Source organism: Oryctolagus cuniculus, chromosome 1, assembly GCF_051225735.1.
Source record: "Oryctolagus cuniculus isolate XC-2025 breed Fujian yellow rabbit chromosome 1, ASM5122573v1, whole genome shotgun sequence".
Classification (NCBI taxonomy): Eukaryota; Metazoa; Chordata; class Mammalia; order Lagomorpha; family Leporidae; genus Oryctolagus; species Oryctolagus cuniculus.
Genome location: NC_142867.1, coordinates 110,445,355 through 110,457,724, shown reverse-complemented (window position 1 = coordinate 110,457,724; position 12,370 = coordinate 110,445,355).

Sequence of the window (12,370 nt, the reverse complement as noted above, 5' to 3'; positions counted from 1 at the left end):
GATGATGATATTTGTGAAGAATCTGGATAAAATTATTTCATGAATGTAAGAATGGAAAAAAGTTATTTCTCCATTAAAATCTTAGTTCTGTAACTCTAAACACCTATATATAAATGATTAAGTATTTTAAGAACACATTTGAACATTTCTGTTACATTCGTAAATGTTTATATATTCTAGGCAGGTGTTGTGTTACCTTCTGTAGCACCTGCATCCCATATGGGTGCTGGTTTGTTTCCGGACTCCTCCACTTTCAATTCAGTTCCCTGTAAATGAGCCTGGGAAAGCAGCAGGAGATGGCCCAAGTGCTCGGGTCCCTGCACCCACACGGGAGACCAGGATGGAATTCCTGGCTCCTGGCTTTGGCTTGGTCTGCTCTGGCCGTTAGGGATATAAACCAGTGGATGGAAGATCTTTCTCTGTGTCTCTCTCTCTGTCTCTTTGTAATTTTGCCTTTCAAATAAATAAATAAAAAATTTTAAAAAGAAAGGCACCAATATAGAGGGAGAGAAGGAGAGAGGAAGAAAGATCTTCCATCTGCTGGTTCACTCCCCAAATGGTCACAATGGCTGGGGTTGGGTCAGGCTGAAGCCAGAAGGCAGGAGCTTCATCTGAGTCTCCAATACGAGTGCAGGGGCTGAAGCAGTTGGGCCCTCTTCCACTGCTTCCACAGGGGCATTAGCAGGGAGCTGGATTGGATAGGGACCAGCTGGGACTTAAACTGGCTTCCATATAGGAAGCCAGTACTGCAGGCAGTGGCTAACCCACACTACAATGCTGGCAAAATGATAAATCTTTTAAAAAAGTTGATACATATCCCGGTTGACACAAAACTTTTCTTCTTAATATTCTCATCAAGAAAAATGGGAAATGTTCTTCTATTTGGACCACTTCACACTGATTTCTCCTTTTCCCAAAGACTAAGAAATAGTGCCATAAATTTGCAAACAACCAAGTAGATATACCAGAAAAACAATTAACTGAGAGCAAGACAATCTGTATTCCGAGGCTGGCGCTGTGGTGTAGCAGGTAAAGCCACTGCCTGCATGCCAGTATCCCAAAGGGCACCAGTTTGTGTCCTGGCTGCTCCAATTCCGATCTAGCTCTCTGCTATGGCCTGGGAAAGCAATGGAAGATGGCCCAACTCCTTGGGCCCCTGCACCCGCGTGGGAGACCCGGGAGAAGCTCCTGGCTCCTGCCTTGGGATCAGCACAGCTCTGGCTGTTGCGGCCAACTGGGGAGTGAACCAGCAGATGGAAGACCCCCCCCCTTTCTCCCCCTCTCTGAGATAACTCTGCCTTTCAAATAAATAAATAAATCTTTAAAAAAAATCCGTATTCTACCTACTGTCCTTCTATTTACTATATGTCTGAATTTAAGTTACTCAACTTTGCTTAGCCTCAGTTTCTTTTCCTATCAAATGGACCATCATTTAATTACCTCACAAGCTACTATGAGGGCCAAATGACTATCGTGAAACAGTAAGCCAAAATACTATGGGATTTATGCCACATATATTCGATATGTAAAAAACAATATCAGTATTAATGCATTTCATAAAAAAAATTTATGTCATTTCAAGGTAATGGATTTTAGCCTTATGGGTTTGTCAATTTTCTTCATATTAAAAACTTAAATTTTTTTTCATTTTTATTTGAAAGGCAGACACACACACACACACACACACACAGAAAGGCTAGTTCACTCCCTAAAGGAAAGCAACAGCTAGGCCTGGACCAGGCCAAAGCCAGAAACTCACATGAGTAGCAGGGACCCAAGTACTTGAGCCATATGCCGCTTCCCAGTGCATGCGTTAGCAGGAAGCTGGACTGGAAGCAGGGAGAGCAGGACTTAAGCCCAGGCACTCCAATAAGGGATGTTGGTGGGTGTCCCAAGCTGCAACTTAGCCACTATGCTACATGTTGACCCGAGTCCATCAATATTTGGCTTTCAAATGGTATCAACTCTCTAAAAAATTTTACTAATAATTTAAAGAAATTCATAGATCCTCTACAGCAACAATTCTCAAATGGCCCACAGAGAATCACTTCATGCCCTGAAAATAATACTAACAAGTAGGAGTATATGGTAACTGTAATTCCTGTAGAGTCCATCCCCCAACAAGACGTTGAAAATCATATCCCTGAAAAGTTATGATCCCCTTGGGGTCAGTGCTGTGGCATAGCAGGTAAAGCTGCTGCTCGCACTGCCAGCATCCCGTATGGGCGCTGGTTCGAGTCCCAGCTGCTCCACTTCCGATCCAGCTCTCTGCTGTGGCCTGGGAAAGCAGTAGAAGATGGCCCAAATCCTTAGGCCCCTGCACCCATGTGAGAGACCTGGAAGAAGCTCCTCTCTCCTGGCTTCGTACCAGCCCAGCTCCAGCCCTTGAAGCCACTTGGGAAGTGAACCAGTAGATGAAAGACCTCTCTCTCTCTGCCTCAGCTTCTCTGTAACTCTGCCTTTCAAATAAATACATAAATCTTAAAAAAAAAAAAGTTATGATCCCCTATATTGAATTTTTGGAACTTAGAGGAGTAAGTAGAAATAAATCAAACAGATATCTAGAAAAGATAAAAACTTCACACCTACACAAACATGGGTCTGATCCAGCTCCCTGCTAACATGCCTGGGAAAGCAGCAGAAGATGGCCCAAGTGCTTGGGTCCCTGCCACCCATGTGGGAAACCCAGAAAGAGCCCCTGGTTCCTACTTCTGTCTTAGCCAGCCCTAGCCATTGTGGCCACTTGGGAAGTGAAGTAGCAGATAAAAGGTCTCTCTCTCTCTCTCTCTCTCTCTCTGTAGCTCTGCCTTTCAGACAAACAAAATAAATCTTAAAAAAAAAAAAAAGTTAATGGGAAATGTGTATTACAAAAAATCTGTGTTGGGGGCAGGGAGCTGGATTGGAAGTGGCGTTCGTTTGGGATGTTGGCATCAAAGGCTGTGACTTTACCTACTACGCCACAATGCCAGCCCCAGATTTTATTATTTTATTTGTTTGAAAGGCAGAGTGACACAGAGAGAGGGAGAGACAGAGATCTTCCATCTGCTGGTGCACTTCCCAGATGACTACAAATGGCTGGGGCTGGGCCAGGCTATAGCCAAGAACCTGGAACTCCATCTGAGTCTCCTATATGGGTGGCTGGGGCACAAATATATCTTCCACAGCTTTCCCAGGTACATTAACAGGGAGCTGGATAGGAAGCTGAGCAGCCAGGAACAGAACTGGTGTGCTAATATGGGATGCCAGCATTGCAGGCAGAGGCTTAGCCCACTGTGCCACAACCCCAGTCCCTTTTTCTTTTTCTTTTTTCTTTGTTTATTTTGACAGGCAGAGTGGACAGTGAGAGAGAGAGACAGAGAGAAAGGTCTTCCTTTGCCGTTGGTTCACCCTCCAATGGCCGCCGCGGCCGGCGCACCGTGCTGATCCGAAGAAGGCAGAAGCCAGGTGCTTCTCCTGGTCTCCCATGGGGTGCAGGGCCCAAGGACTTGGGCCATCCTCCACTGCACTCCTGGGCCACAGCAGAGAGCTGGCCTGGAAGAGGGGCAATTGGGACAGAATCTGGTGCCCCGACCGGGACTAGAGCCTGGTGTGCCGGCGCCGCGCCTGTTGAGCCACAGCGCCAGCCCCCAGTCCCTTTTTCTACACTCTTTGAAGTACTCTCATATTTATGATTTATGGTTAAATGAAGATTAATTTCTATAGCTGCTATATAATATTATGTTGCCTTCTCTATTTATAGATAATTACAATTACAGATAAAATCCTAGGGAAAACTGCAATAAAATCCAGACCACATACAAAACCTAAAACTTCGAAAATAATTTACTCAGGGTTTCAAGTCTATCACGTTTTTTTAGAACAAAAACTTGCAGAGAATTTTTAAAAAGAGACATCAGTTTCTGCATTGAACTTCCATTATGAAGAATAAGTAGATGGCAAATAAATGGAAACTCAAGAAAATAATTTTGTGTATGAAAAAATTGGTAAGATCCTAATTGAAAGGTGTTATTATTGATTGCAGTTATCTTCTATCATGCATAGATTAGCCACACAACCCCAAATTAGCTTTTTCTAAAAAACGACTTACTTATTCATTTTATTTGAAAGGTAGAGTTAAAGAGGGAGAGAGAGATTTTCCATTCGCTGGTCCCAACAGCCGGGGCTGGGAAGGCTGAAAGTAGGAGCTTCATTTGGGTTTCCCACATGGGTGGCAGGAGCCCAAGCATTTGGGCCATCTTCTGCTGCTTTCCTAGCTACATCAGCAGGGAGCTGGATTGGCAGTGGAACAGCAGAGTCTCAAACTGGCATCCATATGGGATGCCAGAGTTGCAGGCAGCTATGCTACAACACCAGCCCCTAAATGTAATTTCTAATAACTAAAGACTTTCAGGAATTGAACTTATGTACATTTATCATTCATTCACAGTAAGTTTACTAACCAATTATCTTAGAAAATAAAAGAACAGCATTCTATAGATAATAAAAGATTTTACAGAAGGGTACTATCATGAGACTCGATAATATCAAGTGTATTCAAATGTAAGCTTAACAAGTAAAAGAATTAACTATATCTGACAAATGTTAATAAAATAAGAACATGTTCTCATTTACTTGCAAAAACTAGAAAAAGGAACAAACCAAAAGATGCCCTTTTTTGAGGGTGCGAATTGTGGTGTAGCAGGTTAAGCTGCTGTGAAAGTTTGAGTCCTGACTGGTCTGCTTCCAATGCAGTTTCCTGTAATGTGCCTGGAGAGGCAATGGAAGATGGCCCAAGTGGTTGGGACCCTGCTACCCACATGGGAGAGCTGGAGAGAGTGCAAGACTCTTGGTTTTGGCCTGACCCAGACCTGGCTGTTGCCACCATTTGGGAAGTGAACCAGCAAATGAAGTCTCTGTCACTGTATCTTTCAAATACATAAATAAATAAATAAATAAAATTTTTTTTAAAAAAAGATGCCTTTTTTAACTAATTTTATAAAGAAGTCATCATAAGTCATTCATTTTTACATTTGATCATTAATTTATCTATTGAGACTTTGCAGTCTAGAACATTCTGCATTTATTTTACAAATTAAAGCCAAATTTACTTTTCAAAGAGTACCTGGATTTGAGTCCCTGCTCCAATTTTTTTAAGATGTATTTATCTTATTTAAAGTAAAGTATGTAAAGTCAGAGTTACAAAAATAGAAGGAGAGACAGAGATGGTCCATCCACTGGTTTACTCCACAGAAGGCTGCAACAGTCAGGACTAAAGCCAGGAGCCAGAAGCCTCATTCAGGTCTCCCACATAGGTGGCAGGGGCCCAAACAACTGGACCAACCCCCGTTGCTTTTCCCAGGCCATCCGCAGGGAGCTGGAGTAACCCGGATACTGGTGCCCACATAGGATCCTGGTGTTGCAGGAGGCCCCCCACTCCGATTCTAATTGAACTGCTTGATGATGCACATCCCAGGAGGAAGTGGTAGCTCAAGTACTTGGGTCCCTGCTACCCACATGGGAGACCTGGATCAAGTTCCGGGTTCCCAGCTTCTGGAACTGGCTGGCTGTTGTGGGCATTTAGGAAGTGAACCAATGGATGGAAGAACTTATTTTTGCTTTCTCTCATTGCTCTGCCTTTCAACTAAATAAATTTCTAAAAAATCCTTCATTTATGTACTGATATCTGCAATTACTCTGACAGCGGCAGGCATTGTGGCCTTTGTCTGTGACACCAGCACGCTATGTGGGAGTCAGTTCGAGACCTGGCTGGCTGCTCCATTTCTGATCCAACTCCCTGCTACTGCACCTGAGAAAGCAGTGCAGGATGGCCCAAGTGCTTGGGTTCCTGAACCTAAGTGGGAGATCCGGAAGAAGCTCCTGGCTCCTGGTTTCAGCCTGGCCCAGACCTAGCCATTGTGGCCATTTAGGAAGTGAACCAGTAGATGGAAGATCTCTCTGTGTGTGTGTGTCTCCTCCTCTTTAACTCTGCCTTTCAAATAAAACAAACAAAAAACTGTCACCCAGGATGTCCACATATCAAGAGTGTCCATTGAGTGGCTATTCTACTTCCAAGTCAGCTTCCTGCTAAAGCTTCCTGGAAGCCAGCAGATGATAACTCAGGTGCTTGGGGCCCTGCTATCCACACGAAAGACCAGAATTGAGTTCCCAGTCCCCGGCTTCAGCCGGCCCAGCCCTGGCTGTTGTGGGCATTTGGGTGTGAACCAGCAGATGGAAGATCTTTTGTTGCTCTGCCTTTCAAGTAGATGAAAAAAGACAAACATTTGGGGCCAGGGCTGTGGCGTAGCGGGTAAAGCCGCTGCCTGTGGATCCTATATGGGCGCCGGTTCAAGTCCTGGCTGCTCCACTTCAGCTCTCTGCTATGGTCTGGGATAGCAGAAGATGGCCCAAGTCCTTGGGCCCCTGCACCCGCATGGGAGACCTGGAGAAAGCTCCTGGCTCCTGGCTTCGGATCAGCGCAGCTTCAGCCGTTACAGCCAGTCAGGGGGTGAACCAGCAGATGGAAGACCTCTCTCTCTCTCTGCCTTTCCTTCTCTCTGTGTAACTCTGGCTTTAAAATAAATAAATAAATCTTTAAAAAAAAAAAGAGAGAGAGAGAGAAAGAGATGAAGACAAAGATGGATGATTAGAGGGATGATACTTTAAGTATCAAAGTAAAATGTTAATCTAGCTAGTAGTTCTATGGGTATTCAGTGTATTTTCAATTTTTTCAGACATTTGAAAATTCTGCAATAAAATGTTGAGGAAAAATTAATCGACTTTCCAGGATTTAAAAAATTTTAATTAATTTATTTCTTTGAAAGGCAGAGAGACTTCCCATCTGCTAGCTCACTCCCCAAAAGCCTGCAACAGCTGGGTGGGGCTAGGCTGAAGCAGGGAACTTAGTCTGGGTTCCCACGTAGTGGCACGGACGGCAGGCACCCAACTACTTGAGCCATCATGTGCTGCCTACTAACGTGCACATTAGCAGGAACTGGGACTGGGAGCAGAGGCAGAACTCGAACCCAACACTCAGATATGCAAGTCAGGACCCTAAGTATCATCCTAACGCTAGGCCTAACACCTGTCCCAACTTTTAGGAGTTTGGATACAACCGTTAGATCACAACTTCATCTCATTTGGACATTTCTATCATCTAGGGAATATGCTGTAAAGGGGTAATATCCAAAAACATTACACAAACTAAGACCAATGTCTTAAGCTTATACAGGGCAGGGCCGTGGGGGGCCGGAATTGTGGGTGCGGGGCTGGGCACTGGCTTTGCGCTGGACGGGGAGGGGGCTCTGCCCGGCTGGGGAACCTCGGAGTGCAGTCCTTTTACTCCCCGCACCGCCTTCTTTTGTGTATGCTGCGTCCAGCTTTGCAGTACATAAAGCCCCTCTCACAACCCCTGGGTCGTTCAATATTTTTAAATAACCTGTGCGGGAAAGAACTGTCACAACTCGGTAGTGCACACATATTCCAATCTAAAAATTGACAAAGGAAAGGATAGGAGTAGACATTTCTCCAAAGAAGACATAAAGACGGCTGATGAGAACGTTACAAAATGTGTAGACTTAGGGAAATGTGAGTCGATACTACAGTGCACTTGTACACCCCCGCTAGGGTGGCGGCTATAAAACAGCCAGTTGGCCGTGCCTTTGGCTCAACAGCTAAGACACCGCGTGGGGCACCTGCGTCCCATATTGGGGTGCCTGGGTTTGAGTCCCGGCTCCTCCACTTCCAAACAGGCTTCCTGCTCACACACATCCTGGGAGGCAGCTGCTGATGGCTCAAGTTCGCGGATCCTCTAACCCACTTGGCAGATGGGGCGGGGCGGGGGAGGGGGGGCTCCAGGCTCCTGGCTTCAGCCTGGTCCAGCTCTGGCTGCTGCAGGCAGGCATTTGGTTCCGAAATACTCGATGGACGATCTCTCTCCATTTGTCTCTGTCTCTCTGCCCTTCAAGTAAGTAAGAATAAATAAATGTTTGAGATTAAGAAAAGTAATCAGTGTGAGGATGTGGAGAATGTAAAGCCTCATGCTTTGCCGGTAGTGGGAATGCACAATAGTGCAGCTCCTTTTGAAAAGCTTGCGATTCTCAAAAAGTTAAACGAAGTTAGCATATGACCCAGCAGTTCCACTCCTAGGTACACACTCAAGAGAACTGGAAATATATGCGGGGTGGCATTGGGCTTAGCAGTTAAGACAAGGACATCCATGTTTGAGTGCCTGAGTTCGGATCCGCCTCTGCTCCTGACCCCAGCTTCCTGCTATTGGGCACCCTGGAGGTAGCGCGTGGTGGCTCAAGTAGTTGTATCGGCAGCATTCACACAGGAGACCTGGATTGCATTCCCGGCTCCTTGCTTCCACCTGGCCCAGCCCCAGCCTTCGCAAGCGTGTGGGGAATGAACTGGAAGCTGGGGAGATGGGGTTTCTCTTCTGTCTGTGTTTCTCTCTTTCTGTCTCTTAAATAGACAAATAATTTCCTAAAAGAAAATCTGGGGCCATCGCTGTGGCGTAGCGGGTGAAGCCACTGCCTGCAGTGCCGGCATCCCATATGGGCAATGGTTTGAGTCCCAGCTGCTCCACTTCCAATCCAGCTCCCTGCTGTGGCCTGGGAAAGCAGTACAAGATGGCCCAACTCCTTGGGTCCCTGCACCCACTTGGGAGACCTGGAAGAAGCTCCTGGCTCCTGGCTTTGGATCTGCACAGCTCCAACGGTTGCAGCCATCTGGAGAGTGAACCAGCAAATGGGAGAACTCTCTCTCTCTCTCTCTCTCTCGCTGCCTCTCCTTCTCTCTCTGTGTAACTATGACTTGCAAGTAAAATAAATAAATCTTTTTTTAAAAAAAGAAAATCTAACACAAAAATTTATAACCTAGTGTTCATAGCAGCATTATTTATAGTAGCCAAAAAGTGGAAGCAACCCAAAGAAACAAGATATATAAAGGAAAAAAGAGCTGGTACATGCTACAGCATGGATGAGCCTTGGGAATATCATATTAGGTAAAGGAAGCCAAATGCAGCAGGCCATAGCTTATGACCCCACTGGTATGAAATGTCCCAAATAGGCAAATCCATAGAGGCAGAAGGAATATTAGTGGTTTCTGGGGGTCAGGAAGGTGAGGATTGTGAGTGACTGCTAACGGGTGTGAGGCATGTTTTTGAAGTAATGAAAATGCTTGGGGTTGGGGGGCTGCATTGTGGGGCAGCAGGCTAAGCTGCTGCTTGCGACGCTGGCATCCCATATTGGAGTGCCCGTGTGAATCCCTGCTACTCAGCTTCTGAGCCAGCTCCCTGCCAGTGCTCTTGGAAAGGCGACAGAAGGCAGCCCGCGTGCTTGGGCCCCGCCACCTAAGTGGGAGATCCTGTTGGAGTTCTAGGCTCCTGGCTTTGTCCTGGCCCAGCCCTGGCTGCTGCAGCCATCTGGGAGTGAAGCAGAAGATGGAAGATCATTCTCTCCCTCTCTCTCTGTCACTCTGCCTTTCAAATGAATAAATCATTTTTTTCAAATGCTCCAGAAGAACTGAACTGTGTACTTTCAAGGAGCGCATTTTTAGTCTCTTTTAGAAAAGCCCATGTGCAGGAGGCAGAGCAGTTATTGAGTTTAGGTCCATTTGTGGTGCATGAGTGGAATGATGGCAAGTTTAAGAGATGAACCCAAGGGGGCTGGTGCTGTGGTGCAGCGGGTTAATGCCCTGGCCTGGAGCGCTGGTGTCCCATATGGGCGTCAGTCCTAGTCCCGGCTGCTCCACTTCCAATCCAGCTCTCTGCTAATGCACCTGGGAAAGCAGTGGAGGATGGCCCCAATGCTTGGGCCCCTGTACCCACGTGGGAGACCCAGAAGAAGCATCTGGCTCCTGGCTTCAGCCTGGCCTAGTCCTGGCTATTGTAGCCATTTGGGGAATGAATGAGTGGATGGAAGATCTCTCTCTCTCTCTTTCTCTTTCTTTCTCTCCTCTCTCTCTATAACTCTACCTTTCAAATAAATAAATCTTAATTAAAAAAAACCCTACATGTCTGTGATAAAAGATAACAACTGTTTTTCTTATGCAGCACTCATTTTGTGTCTGGTGTCTTACATGTTACCTCTAATCCTTTACAGCAATCCAGAGAAGGGCACTAAGGATCAAAGAAATTAAGCACCTGCCCAAACTCACAGTCAGTAAGTGGGAGAGCCAGGACTCAGACCCAGCTTTTCCCATTACAAGGCAATGCCTCTCCTTATGGCCTGTGTGTTCCTTAACATGTACTGAATACTTACGATGTCCCCGGCATTGCTGTCACTTCTTCACACCAAGTATCTCATTTAATCTGCAAAAGAATCCTCAGAGGCAGGGACAATGATTATCTTCATTCCACCCATGAGGAAATCAAGCAACAGAGAGTAGACCTATTCTATCAAAGGTCTCCTGGCTAGAAAGTGGAAAAGCCAGTCATCAAAGAAAGCCTTCTCCCAACTTCAGAACCTATTGCCTTGAGCACTTCATTGCAGACATCTCGTTCTTACCCATATCAATTCCATTTCCAGTGGCTTCCTAATAGAATCTTTAGAAAGCATACAGATTTTCATGTCTGAAAGGATATATGTCAAACTGTAATTTTTATTTTTGTTAATAAAAAGCACAAAGACTTTATGAAAGAAGAACAGTTTTTTTTTTTTTTCTACAAGGTAGAAATTCTGTTTGGAATTATTGCTTTCTTGTGCCAGCTTCCAGGGTCTCCAGTCTGGTCCTCAGAAACTCACAAATATCAACTGATACTGATTCCTTGAAAATAGGACATTGCCTGAATTAAACTGCAAAAGAAGCCGCATTCCTGCAAGCATGCTGCGAGAGGAGTGCCTTAGAGGCCATGTGTCAGTATGGTTGAAGGCAGGGACGGGGTGGGCATTGTAGCTCAGCAGGTTTAACTGCTGCTCGGGACACCCACATCGCATATGGGAGTGCCTGGTTCTTGTTCCGGCTACTCCACTTCCTGCCAATAAGCTTCCTGGGAAGAGGAAGATGATGGCTCAAGAACTTGGGCCTCTGCCACCCGCATGGGGGATCTGGACAGAGTTCTAGGCTCCTGACTTGTCTGGCCCAGCCCTGGCTATGGTGAGAATTTGGGGCGTGAACTAATGGATCTTTATATATAGTTCTGCCTTTCAATTAAAATGAAATGAACAAGCATTTAAAAAGTAAAATACTTGCCTCTTACTCATTTCATGATTCATCCACTCAGGGTCCACTTTTTAAAAAATTTATTTGAGAGACAGAGAGAGCTCCCAGCTGCTGGTTCACTCTGCAGATGCCTTGCTGGTGTCAGTAGCCAGGAACCCAACGTGGTCACCCAAGTGTGGCCAAGAGCACAGCTACTTAAGCCATCACTGCTGCTCCCCAGGGCACACAAACCCAGATACTTCTAGGCGGAACGCAGGCATCTTAACCACTAGGCTTCACGCTTGCCCCTCAATGACCATTTTTAAAATGCCTAATTTAGGAAACATGCTAGCATGCCTAGAGAAAATTAGACACATACTCTGCCTTAAGGAAGGGCGCAGTCTTCTTTTTTTTTTTTTTTTTTTTGACAGGCAGAGTGGACAGTGAGAGAGAGAGAGACAGAGAGAAAGGTCTTCCTTTTGCTGTTGGTTCACCCTCCAATGGCTGCCGCGGCCGGCGCACCACGCTGATCTGATGGCAGGAGCCAGGTACTTTTCCTGGTCTCCCATGGGGTGCAGGGCCCAAGGACTTGGGCCATCCTCCACTGCACTCCCTGGCCACAGCAGAGAGCTGGCCTGGAAGAGGGGCAACCGGGACAGAATCCGGCACCCCGACCGGGACTAGAACCCGGTGTGCCGGCGCCGCAAGGCGGAGGATTAGCCTAGTGAGCTGCGGCGCCGGCCAGCGCACAGTCTTTAGCAAAGAAACATATAGGACACAAAGTGAAGTTGAATCTCAGATAAGCAGGGATATCGTATGACTCATGCGATGGGACATTGTGGAGGGGGTTATATATATTTATATAATGTGATATAACTCCTACAGAAGGACATACAAGGCATTGTGGAATATTCTCTGGAGAGCACGTGTGAATTCTGATTAGACCGACCTAGGAGGACTCGCACGCCCGGCAATCCTTGTTCTGGGAGGGTGGAAAGGCATACCTATAGCCTTGCTTCTAAGTTGGAGGGCTAACTCTCCTGGAGCCGACATGAATCAGTCCGCGTTGCCAGACACGGCCGCTAGAGGGCGCAACAGCTGCATTTATTTAAATCATAGACAAACCAGCGGCTCGGCGGCCCAGAGAGGCTTTCACTGACTCCTCGGGCCCTCCTTCCTGCGCCCAGAGATCCGGGCGAGTGGAGGTCTCACGAGAATGAAAGCAGATCTCGCGACTCGTTTCCTTTTT